This window comes from Heterodontus francisci, chromosome 9, assembly GCF_036365525.1.
Source record: "Heterodontus francisci isolate sHetFra1 chromosome 9, sHetFra1.hap1, whole genome shotgun sequence".
In the NCBI taxonomy this organism is placed as follows: domain Eukaryota; kingdom Metazoa; phylum Chordata; class Chondrichthyes; order Heterodontiformes; family Heterodontidae; genus Heterodontus; species Heterodontus francisci.
Genome location: NC_090379.1, coordinates 67,173,032 through 67,185,883, shown reverse-complemented (window position 1 = coordinate 67,185,883; position 12,852 = coordinate 67,173,032). Strand labels below are relative to the sequence as shown.

Below are 12,852 nucleotides of genomic sequence, written 5' to 3'. Positions count from 1 at the left end.
AAATAAAAAATCAGGAGAAATCTGTCCCACTGTGTCTTAGAACTGTCTTGATGGATAGTCCTTTATCTAGGGAGTCCTTAGGTTTGGATAAATATAGCAGGGCTACAGGCATTCTTTTTAGTTAACTTGTTTCAACTGCGTAGCTCAATATCACAGTGATGATCTCCATGAAGCCGTGCCCCATGTTATGGCAATTCAAGTCTGAGTTAAAAGAGTCTAAGAATTTTGAAATGCTTTGTTATTTTGGTCTCAGAAAATGATTTATTTAAAATATTGGTGACTAAAGTAGGAGTGAAATTAAATATGGTATTGCTCTTTACTTGCTGCACTATTTTACTTCTGTATGAATTTACATCTTATGATTAAAAAGAGTTTACAAATTCGCCCAAAATATATGTTCTGTCAGTATATTTGTTCTGCTACCTATAGAAGCGATTGACAGAATATGTAGACACCCTGTACATCTTCCCGATCTGCTACTAAAGAAAAGGATAACAGTTATTCCTGTCATATGCTAACCAATTTAATCAATATGCCAGGTATGTAAATTTCAGTTCAGAGGAGGCACAGATCAGCCTATGGAAACTGTTTTGTTCCTGTAAGCATGAATAAAACTTGTTATGGGAAACTTGAATTATATGGCACCACTCAGAATGTTTTGCTTGATTTCTTCAGGCAGAGCTGATCTTCTTAAATTAATTTTCCCACTTTCACTTGAGTTTCATTTTGGTAATTCAGGGATGAAATTAATTCAAACCACAGACTGACCAAAAATTACTTCTGCAGCAAGTGAAATGTTGGACGGCAGGTGGACGAGATGCCCTCTGGTTTTGTTAACAGTTGCAAACATTGGGCTGGATTTTAAGATCGGCGGCGAGCTCAGAAAATGGCAGCTCGCGCCAAAGAGTTGCCACAATCTCTAGCATGGCGGCTCATTTAAATAGCCACGGCGGCCCAACCCCACCCCAATTACATGGAGGGGGCGTGCTGTCCATCCCCGGCAATGGCGTCAGCTGCCCGTGCACCGGCGGTGGCGCTATTTTTAAAGAGCAGCCAGCCTGCTAGCAGATTTAAATTTTTAAAACTACACCCCCCCCAAAAGTTCTCAAATAAATTTTTAATGCCCCTTTACCACTCCCCAATAACAATTACATTAATTATTTGTCCTCCCCCCCCACACCACAAAACATTTACCTTTGAAAAATGACCTTCACCCCCCAGTCTGCACAAAGTTTGAAGTTCACCCCTTCTCACCATCTCCTACACCCATTACATTTATTTGACCCTGTCCCCCCACCCCACTGCACTGAGAATCTTACCTCCTCCCCCCTCTCCATCAGATTCACACCAGCTTTCCCCAGACGGGGAATTGAATGCGCAGGAGTGACGGCCGTTGCACTGAGGATCGTGGAGGGCCCGCAGGATGGAAGATAAGTTTATTTAAATGTATTCACTTTATTGATTTATGTATTGAAATTCAGGCCCTGTCGCCCAGCAGCAGGCGTTGGGGTTTCTGCCATGGAGCCTCGCTGCTGCTGGGAGGATCAGGCTGGGCCCTCCCGGCATCCGCTTCCGTGGTGGGCTGCTGCCGGTCCCATATTCTGGCACACTCTGCCACAGAGCTGGATGTCGTGGGCTTGGTAAAATCCAGCCCATTCTCTGTCTGATAATCACATAACATAAAAGTGCTGAAAAATATGAAGGATTTAATAATTTCATTACTTTTCTATTTCTTGAATGCTGATGTAGACGAGGCTAATAATTGATCAACAATTTATTATAGTACCTTTGTGGTGATTAGTTTTGCATGCACACTCAGGCTCCCTTGCATATTTCATGTTATAATGAAATGAATTAGATTAACCAACAAAGACAGCAATGTACACAGGCTAATCCACAATGTATCAGTATGCAACTGATAAGAAATTTTTATGATTGGTCTCTATACACAGAGCCAGTGCACTCTCAATTTTTGGAACAGTAGTTTATACAGGCAGCAGACTGATATTGTGTTTATTCTACTTAGGCCTATGTGAGTTTAGGGACTGAAATATTTACACTATATACTTCAAATATATATTTATAAATAGACTTCTATTCATTGATTTGTAATAGGGCTGTCCAACCTTTTCGCATTGGGGAGCCACATTCCAATTTTTGTCTTACATAGGGGGCCGGTGAGGCAATTTTGGAAAGTTAAGGGCATTAGAAATGTATCTTACTATTAATCAAAACAACAATAAATGTACAATTTTGTGAAGAAGCTTTAAATGAGAAGACTAATTTATTGACTTACTTTCTCTTCACTATGTTGGATGCTGATTTAGTGAGATACTTGGCATTTTTTGCTTGCACAAGTGGTCAATGTTTGCCCGCATACTTCTTCTAGTGATGAGGAGTATTCCGGATAGATGTCATTCTGTCAGGAGTGATCTTGATCATTCACTCTCCCTCTCTCTCTCTCTGTCTGTCTATCTCTCTCTATGTGATCCCCTCTCTCTGTTGTTCCCCCCTCTCTGTATTGCTCCCCCCATCCCCTGTCTTTCTCTGTCGGTCCCCCATCTCTCTCTGTCCCGACTCTCTCTCTGCGCCCCCCTCTTTCCCTGTCCCCCTCTGTCTGTCCCCATTTCTCTCTCTAGCTCCCTCTCTCTCTCTGTCCCCTCTCTCTCCCTCTCTGTCTCCACCCCCTCTCTTTTGCTGTCCCTTCTCTCTGTCTCCCACTCTCTCTCTCTCTGTCCCCCTCTCTCTTTATCCCCGCTCTCTCTCTCTTTCCCCCTCACTCTATTCCCCTCTCTCTGTCTCCCCCCTCCCTCTTTCTGCCCCCCTCTCTCTCTCTGTCCACTCTCTCTCTGTCACCCCTCTCTTTATCCCCCCTCTCTTGTCCCCTCTCTCTCTGCTCCCTCTCTCTTTGTTGCCTCTCTCTCTCTGTCCCCTCTCTCTCCCTCTCTGTCTCCACCCCCTCTCTTTTGCTGTCCCTTCTCTCTGTCTCCCACTCTCTCTCTCTCTGTCCCCCTCTCTCTTTATCCCCGCTCTCTCTCTCTATCCCCCTCACTCTGTTCCCCCCGCTCTGTCTCTCCCCTCTCCCTCTCTCTGCCCCCCCTCTCTGTCCACTCACTCTCTGTCACCCTTCTCTTTATCCCCCCTCTCTTGTCCACTCTCTCTCTGTCCCCCCTCTCTCTCTGTCCCCTCTCTGGTTCTCTGTCCCCACCCCCACCCCCACCCCCCCCCCCACTCTGTCTTCTCTCTCTGACTGTTGCAGAGAATGGGAACATTCAGCTTTGTGGTTGGTCAGTTTTTGGAAAAGCTCGCGCTATCAATTTCACAGCTGACAGATGCTGACTTCAGGAGCAGCCGTTTCTGAACTTCAGACAGATCTGGGGTTTTCCAGCGGGCTTTAAAAAAAATGCAACCCACCGTAAAACCCCAAATCTGTCTGAAGTTGGGAAGTGACTGCTGTTGCTCTCATGCAGCAACTGTCAGCTGTGAAATTGACCCAATTTATTTAAAAGCTGGTCTGCAAGAAAAAGCCAATGGCAAATTTTTCATCTCCTATCATGGACTACTAGTGAGGATAAGGAACGGCCAGGCACAGTTTACATCTGCGGGCCAGATGGAAACATTTGGCGGGCTGGATCCTGGCTCGCGGGCTGTATGTTGGACAACCATGATTTATAAGGTCATTCGCTGACACAAATGAGACTTTTCTTTGCAGATTTAAAAACCAATTATCAAGTGTATAATTTTTTAAATTCATTTCATATGATGTGGGCATCGCTGGCAAGGCCAGCATTTGTTGTCCATCCCTAATTGCCCTTGAGAAGGAGGTAGTGAGCTGCCTTCTTGAACCGCTGTTGTCCATCTGGTGTGGGTACACACCACAGTGCTGTTAGGGAGGGAGTTCCAGGATTTTGATCCAGTGACAGTGAAGGAATGGCAATATATTTCCAAGTCAGGACAGTGTGTGACTTGCGTTCCGCAGCCTTTGTTCTTCTAGGTGAAAGTGGTCGCAGGTTTGGAAAGTGCTATTGAAGGAGACTTGGCGAGTTGTTTTCTTATTTGCGTAGCTGATGCTCAGTTTTACTTCTATGTTCAGGCAGTGGCTGAAATAGCAGCCAGATGGTGCACAGGTAAAATAATCAGCTCATAATTAGTACATGCAGTGTACAAACCCAGAATGGAAATTATGCTCATTTATGCTTCAAAAGTGTGCTTGTAACTATGGAAGGAAAATTGGGCCAAATGTGTTGGAAAGTTATTCTAAAAATCTTTGATGAACTCTGCAAGAATCTTACATAATCATACAATCTGTCTTTAGTTCCAGCAGAAGAAAGAAGGCAGAAAGGAAAGGAAAAGATAGACCGAAAACTGAAAAAGCAGACCTAAATTGCTTTAGTCAATGGTCCCATCCTGTCACAAGATAGATCGTGCATTATGGAAATTGGATCTTCAACTGGTGATAGTGTCCACGCTTCTAGAATTTAAGAAACAATTGTGTTATCACATGCAAGGAAATATTGTATTGAATCAACACAAATAATCAATCAGTTTAAAATAGCATGAAGATTCCTAAGTTATCCAGTAATACCAAAATAGTTCAGAGGAAAAAGAATGCAATCTATTGATTGAATGGATCAGTGCATCGACACCCTGAATTCCTTAGAGAGGATGCAAGCTTGCAGCACATGGCTGAAGTGATGGAATGAACAATTGCTTGACAGAAATAGTTTTTGTTAAAAATGATAACAATCAAATTTGTTTGGGTGATAATCGAAAATCATAGCTATCCACACACAAGGTGAAAGATAATTATTCACTCACACCTAGTATTATATAATGCTTACAAAGCCTCTACCACATGTATATTGTGAACTGGATAAGTTGTACATCTATAAAAACAGAGCTGCAGTCATTAGAGAGGAGGACAAATCATGACGGTGATGGCATAGCTGCTACTTGAAGTAAAAACAGAAAATGCTGGAAATACTCAGCAGGGCAGGCAGCATTTGTGGAGAGAGAGGGACAAAGTTAAAGTTGCAGGTCATTGATTTTTCATCAGAACTGGATTTGAATTAGAGATGTAACAGGTTTTAAGCAAGTATAGAGGCAGGGAAAGTGGGGAGGAGAAGTAAAAACAAAAGCGAAGGTCTGTGATTGGGTGGATGGCAGGGATGATTAAATAACAAAATAGTGGCAGGCAAAAAGGTGTGGTAATGGGACAAGTAAACAAAAAATTGGTCCACAGGAGGTGTAAATGGCAATTACTGAATCGTTACCAACAGCTGCTGTCTAAAAAAATCAGGGCAGAGATTATAATCTGAAATTGTTGAACTCATTGTTATGTTCAGAAGGCTATAAAGTGCCTAATCAAAAGATGAGGTGCTATTCCTCAAGCTTCCTTTGAGCTTCATTAGAACAGTGTAGGAGGCCGAGCATAGAGAGGTCAGAGCGAGAGTGAGGTGCAGAATTAAAATTACAAGCAGCTGAAAAGCTCAGGATCACAATTGCAGACTCAATGGAGGTGTAATGAAAAGCAATTGCCTAATCTGTGTTTAGTCTCCCCAATGTAGATAAGACATTATCGTTAATACCGAATACATATTCGAATTTGAAAGAAGTACAAGCGAAGGATTTCAGATGGTACAACAGGTATTTAACTGGTGTGTATTTTCTTAAATATTCTGCTTCTATCTGATCACTATATGATTCAAGCTAACACATAATAACGGTGTAAAATCAAATACTGTGTTTTATTTAATACCGGGATTGCAAATATTCCCTTACGTTTGCCTAGACTGAAAGTAGTCTGGCAATGTCTTCCCAATTCAGATAAGGCACCTTGTTAAAGTAATTTTACATTTCAGTACTTGCATTACCATTCCTGTTTGCTCTCATGATGTATATATTTTTAACTACAAACATATATTTTTAGATTTGACAATTTGTTTTCTAAAATATTAATGGGCTTTCAGGTATAGATTGGGCTAATTACAGCAAACATACTTTACAATTGACTTGAATATTCCCATTCCTTAAATATGGTAGCCCAACACTCTGGTGAGTATAGTAACTGACTGGACAATGCACTTTAAGCACATTCCTATTTGAGAAGAACACAGGAGTGTTGCGGGGCATTGACGATGGCTTACATGATAATCAATCACAAGATGCAATAATGCTGTAAAGGCTTCTCTGTTTTCTTTAATGGACATATATTAGTAGAATTTCAACTCTAAAACAGGGAAAATTTTATTATTAATAATGATAAACATTAGATAAAATGTTAAATATGGTAAATGGTAATAGTTGACATGTTGCAAGGCAAATGCATATTGAATCGTTGGGATAATGTCACCTATAAGCTTTTATCAACATTATCTTAGCTCTGATATATACTGTTTCCTTGCAACACATTCCAGAGTGTGTTACTGCTGGTAAAATGATCAAACATAGCAATCTTTTATCAATATACTATTTTTCATTTTTGACAGTGGGATATTGATTCTTCCGATCAAATCACACAATTTGACAAGCAATGATAATTAGGATATACTTGACAAAATGACACAGGCACTCTATAGCATCGTATTCCTTCACCCCCCACTAATGAAAATATGTAAAAAGAATGTCTAGCTATAATAAACACCAGACATTAAAAAATATTATACTGTAGCAATGCTGAAATAGTACAGTTGCTCTAGAAATTGATTGAATGGAACACTATGAAATGATACATTATATTTCTCATTTAACAGATGACAAATGCAGATTCCACATGTTTTGTTAGAGAATTACTGCAGCTGCAGTAATAGTTCAGTTCTTTCTTTTTCATCCTGCTGTAAAGGTCACCACAATTCATTCCTCGTAAGCCTGTGGCCTTTTTAGCACTGTTATTTCCACTCCGATTTAAAATCTTGTCACTACCAATCTGCACTAAACCCGACATTTTTATTACAGTTGTACCCTGAAGGTTCGCAGGAAGTTCACCACAGCTGCTCATGCCAGAATAGTGGAGTTGCAAAATACAGAGGCTGAAGTGACAGCTGCAGAAGCTATTGATGTTGACAAAGTACCTTTCACAACAATTACTTTAATTTGTCATTCAAAAATAAAGTTAAAGTGCTACATTCCAAATCAGTGGCGCAGTAGTTAGCACTGCAGCCTCACAGCTCCAGCGACTTGGGTTCAATTCTGGGTACTGCCTGTGTGAAGTTTGCAAGTTCTCCCTGTGTCTGCGTGGGTTTCCTCCGGGTGCTCCGGTTTCCTCCCACATGCCAAAGACTTGCAGGTTGATAGGTAAATTGGCCATTATAAATTGCCCCTAGTATAGGTAGGTGGTAGAGAAATATAGGGACAGGTGGGGATGTGGTAGGAATATGGAATTAGTGTAGGATTAGTATAAGTGGGTGGTTGATGGTCGGCACAGACTCGGTGGGCCGAAGGGCTTGTTTCAGTGCTGTATCTCTAAATAAAATAAATAAATAAGGGAAAATGACGTTTTCGACTGTTTTGTGGAGTAACCAACAGCGTTCCTTTTAAGGTTAGGCATGATCCACCCATTTGCTTTCGGGGTTCGATAACAACAAAGTTCCCTAAATTACATATTTAAACATGCTGCTGTCAAACCAGGCAGAAGCACTCTGTGCATATTGAAAACTGCATTAGCTGGGCCTTAGGCATCAATGGCAAGATGCCCCTTCATTTCAATCAAAAATTCAGTTAATAAATCTTTCTCTTCTAAACCATTTGAGGCAATTTTTCTTTCATGTAATAACATCAAAACTGTGTAAATAATGATCTTTAAAGATAATTTTTATTAGCTTGTGTGAGTTTATATATTAAAGACCGATGAAGAAATCCAAAAACTTAATAATGGTGCACTGAACATTTGGTGGTTTAATGGATCTTTGGTGGTAGCACAAAACAATCAATTACAAATCAGCAATGTGCTCAAAGTCAGTGGAAAGGAACATGGGTGCAGTGTAAAATGGGCTGACCATTTGCCATGTTCCATTCTGAAGACCAATTTATCACCTTTCAATCAGGATCACAAGGCGAGATTTCAATTCCTGTGTCAGAACCCCAATGTTATGATGACTTTTGGATTCCAGCCCCATACTGACACAGAAATGTGCATGCCGCGCTATTTTGATTTGCAAATGACTTGATTGGCCAAGAGTCACGTTCGCCACCCAATTAACAGTGGAGGATGCAGGAAGGAGGCAGGACTAAGCCCAAAGCAGGCCCAATTTAAAGGGTGGGTGGCAGCCATTGCTGAGACTGCAGTTCGCCTGAAAAATGGAATCGCAGGCTGAGCAGAGGACAATGGGCAGGGAGGGCTCCCATGCAAGTGCAGCCCCCTGTTTTTCAGATACTCGCTGGAGATCCTGCTGGAGGTGGTAAGTGCATGCAGGAATATTCTCTTCCCTGCCAGTGCCAAAAGAAGGCCTGCAAGACTCACTAGAGGGCATGGCTGGAGGTGGCACATGAGGTCAGTAGCAGAGGAATGGCAGGAGTAACTGGGTACAGTGCAGGAGGCTTGATGAGGACAACTGCCACGGGCATCTCAGGCCCAGAAAGGCATGAGTGAGCAGTCTGCCTCCACCTCATCCTCAGCCACAGGGGGAGTGTTTTGAACACTGGACTTTGTAGTATGGCTATGTTTTAAAAACTGTGATTTTTAATGTAGTGTAAAATGGATTTGGACAAAAACATGTAATCTCACAATCGCACCAAGTCTGCCCCCACAGACAAACTGGGGATCTTGGTTACCATGACAACAAGGAACCCAGGTCAAGGACCCTTTTGAAAGCAGAGTACAAGTTTGTAACATCTGAAGGACAATGGGTTTCGCTCTTCCAGACTTTCAGATAGTAAGCAGGGAACCAGGGGCTCTAAAAATGCACATTCGAGTTGGAAATTGAGAGCACCTGGAAACAAAGGAAGGCCCAGGTAAAGGCCTGCTACCCGTCCCGAACCCGACGGGTCCCGACGACATGTGTCGAGTTCAGGTTGGGTCGGGCCACTCTTCCGGGTCCGGCCTTTGGGCTCGGGTCGGGTCGGGCCGAGTCCGGGTGGGGCCAGACACACACAGCAAGAATTGCAGGTATGTGTTAAAAGTTAAAAACTTACCTGAGCCAGGAGTCCAGGACGTCAAAGAAGGAAACTCTGAGTCTGTGCAGTGAGCGAGTGAGCGCCTCTATGACATCATCATGCTCATGCTGCAGCTTCCTGAAGATTGGGAGTCAGAAGGTAAGTAAAGGGAACATTGCAGTGGTTGGGTCGGGTGCGGGTCGGGTTGGGTCAGGTTGGGCACGGGGGGGCAATGGAGGGACTCGGGCCGGGTCGGGCTAGGGTCCAATGTGGTTCCGTCGGGCTCGGGTCGGGTTTTTTTTTTGTGATTTGAGCAGGCCTTTAGGCCCAGGTGGTTTTTCTATGGTCAGATAGTAAAAGGCAAAAGGCAAATGACAACTGACTTTTGGTTCTGGATAAATTCAACAGGCTTTCATAGGTTTAACAGGCTGAAAGGAAGACAGGAAGATCAACAACTTCAGAAGAGAGAGAGAGTGAGAAAACAACTGCTCTCATATTACCGATACAGAAAAAAGGCTACTAAAATTTGAACCATTTTCGAAAGTTGTGGTTTGTGGAGGAGAAAAGACCAACAAGATCACCAGAGATTGCCTTATTAATGGAAGACTAGTTGAATGTGCTCAGAAGAAGTGAGAGGAAGGACTTTGGTTTTGAGAAGGACAGTGTGAGGTCCAACCCATTGTAATGGGAGGAGTTTGGGATTTTTAATTGCAAAGATACTAATTCAATGAGAACACTGTAATGTATAGATATGCTGGGGGTTTTCAAGTGTGTTAATAAATTAATGGGAAATACCTTTCTCTGTAATTTAGTGCATTAGCTACTTACAAAGAGGTACTGTTTAGTTAATGTTGATTTTTAGTTTAGTTGTTATAGTAAAAGACTTAAACTGTGAAATCTTCTTGTGAAATTCTTCAAATGGTCTGGGGAGTTCATGGGCTGGATTTTACGTCGGATGGATGGGAGCTGGCCACCGACGTAAAAGTCGGTGGCGAACCCGCTTTCACCTAGCCTGGGGATCCGTCCCGCATTTGACGGGTCCCCAGGCTTTAAGTGTTCCAAGGTGGGACTTCCACCCACTTGAGGGAGGAAGTCCTGCCCCATTGACCTGCCTGCCAATCATCGAGCCAGTAACTCTTAGTCCCAGCAGCCCCACCAGGAGCAGTGGCCACTGCTGGGACTGCAGCCCAGCTGAGGACATGGAGCCAGGAGTGCAGGTAAGTTTGGTTTGCCTCACCGGGGTAATCGGTTGGGCCGTGACAAGGTAAGGGTGGTTGTTTGGGGGGAAGGGGGGCATCTTGGGCCTTGGGGGTGGTTGGGGAAGTGGGGGCAGCCCTCAATTGGGCACCCTGTGCCCATTTGTCAGGGCCCACCCCTGGGGCACTGAGAGGTCGCAACTTTCATTGGATGGCCTTTCCTGGCTCCAGGACGCCCGCTTGCCATGGATAAAATCCCTGTGGAGGCGGGCGAAGGCCCTTAAGTGGCCATTAATTGGCCACTTAAAGGCCTTGATTGGCCTGGTGCGGACGGCCCGTTTTTTGCCGCCCCCACCCCCCCCCCCACATAAAGTGGGGCAGGAGCGTGTCGGGAAGGGCTCCTGGAGCCTCCTGCTTCATGTTACGCCACCTCCCGCCACCATCCGGCTCGCTGGGGTGGCATAAAATTCCGGCCCATATCTCTTGCTTTAACGTTAATTGTCTTTACGGAGGTCGTATCGGGGAGCACCTTGTAGGAGTGGCATTCCAAGGAGGCCAACACCTGGTAATGTCACCTTGTGGCTCACTTGGGTGTTTCTGATGTAAATAATCGTGAACTGTTAAGCCATTAAGTACTGGAAAAGTTGTTGCGCCAAGGCTAACTTGAGTGTTTCCATTTTATGTTGGCAAAACTCAGGAGAATAGGAAGTGAGGGTTGGCAGAGTGATGGAGTGAGCTGATGAGGACTCTGGAGCTTTCCTGCTCCTCCTTCCTCATCACTGTGTCCCCATTGTCCAGGGGTCTGCCTCTGCTCTGGCAGATGCTGCTCCTCATTGCTGGTCAGACTAAGCTCAGAGAAGCTTGATCCCATTTCCTTGTATGCTCTTCTATTGTTGGCATTGAATTGTTGAGTCTGCCTGAACAACCACCTCCACCTCCCCCACAACACTCACCCCAAAAATAGCCCTTATGAAGAGTACAAATTTATGAATAATATTTCTTATCATTGAGCACAACTCCTTATCTGTGAATGAGGGCCGTCTCTCAGCCTTTTTGCTTCAATACTGCCTCTCCTGCCACTACAGATCACTCCCCGCTGTGTCACCGCCTTCCCCTCCATGTCATGGTTCTGAAAGCATTTCAAACCCAACCCTTAAAACCAAAATCCAAGTCTGGCCCTTAAACGAGCTGACAACATGCTCATTAATGGCCTTAAGTGGCCATTTAAGCAGTCCCAGCAGGTTGCTTCTTCTGGCTCCCATTGGCACCTTTCGAAATCTGAGTGTGTCAGTCTCGCGAGGGCAATCTGGGTGAGTGGGTTTAAGCAACCGGCTGCCCCTAAAAACATCCTCAAACAATCCAAAATCCTGTCCATGAAGACAGGAAATGGTTGGTGATAGAGAAAGTGGTAATTGGTGGTGGGAGGAATGTCTGAAGGTACAGAGGGGTTGTGGACTGGTTGGGAGAGGAGATTCTCAAGAAGGGTGTGCTGCAGGTGTGGTCCTTGATGATTTGAAAAGGGCCAAAGGGAGTCCGGTCACATTCTCCTTAGCCACTCTTCTCCATGCAGTTCTCAATATTGCCAGATCCTTGGAACCCCTCAATACTATTATACTCTGTTTCCTTGTGCTTTGAAATCCCCTACTCACTCTTGCTAGACCCCAGGTACTATCTCCCCCACTCTCATATCCTGGTATCCCTTCTTAGTATTCATTATCCCTAAACCATATTCCCAGTACTCTCAGATCCTGGGATGACCTTCAGCTTCCATACCTGGAAACCCAGCTCCCCAATGCTCCCCAATTCCAGGACCTCTCTCTCAGTGATCACAAATCCTGTCCCAATTTTACAAAATCATCCGCTGTAGTGTATCTGGATCAAATCTCTCCAAGTGTTTCTAGACATGGGAAGTATGGCTAGACACTGAGATCCAATCCCAATACTAACAGACCCCAGGCCTTTTTACCAATGTTTCTGAATTCTCGGGTTCCCTAATAGGGATAAATTAACATCTCTGATAATGCTACTTGACATACCAACCTGTCTTATGAACGTTTGACTCACCATGAACAACACCATGGAAGATCTGCTAGTAATGCCTGAAGTATTTATGGGTCTTCTACGCAGGTATTTAGATAAACCCTAGGTCATTTGCATATATCAGCATGAGGGTTAGTGGAGTAGTAACTGTGAATCTCCTGAATAAGCACTGCTAATGGGTATTGTTAACTGGGGTATTTGAGGTGCAGCGGTTATCAGTGTTACGATACTGTTAGGGACCATTAACTTTTAAAAAGAGTAAGTGAAATTCCCAGTTATTACTGAAAGAATTATGCCACAAGATTTCACGTTTTAAGTAAAAATGTTATTGTACAAGAGTTAAACAAAGCAAAACATTAGTAGCGTAACACTACAACTTGAGACATTTATATTTTAAACTTAAAATCATACAGAACACTCCCATTTGACTTTTACTTCCACCCACAAGAATTTCTCTATACATTACAGGATTTTGGTGGTTTGTTCACTTCATCTGGGACCAAACCAAAGTGTACCACAGCTTTGA

General features: G+C 43.6%; 1 long non-coding RNA gene across 1 annotated transcript in view; it reads right to left on the bottom strand.

Moving 5' to 3' along the window:
- Positions 1 to 1,474: 1,474 nt before the first annotated feature.
- LOC137373485 (uncharacterized) overlaps positions 1,475 to 12,852 on the bottom strand; it is a 76,518-nt gene continuing 65,140 nt past the window's right edge. Inside the window, exons 2-3 of the long non-coding RNA XR_010975636.1 lie at positions 4,380 to 4,471; positions 1,475 to 1,688 (exon numbers count right to left, since the gene is read on the bottom strand). This is a non-coding gene — a long non-coding RNA (uncharacterized lncRNA). The remainder of the gene's footprint in view (positions 1,689 to 4,379; positions 4,472 to 12,852) is intronic.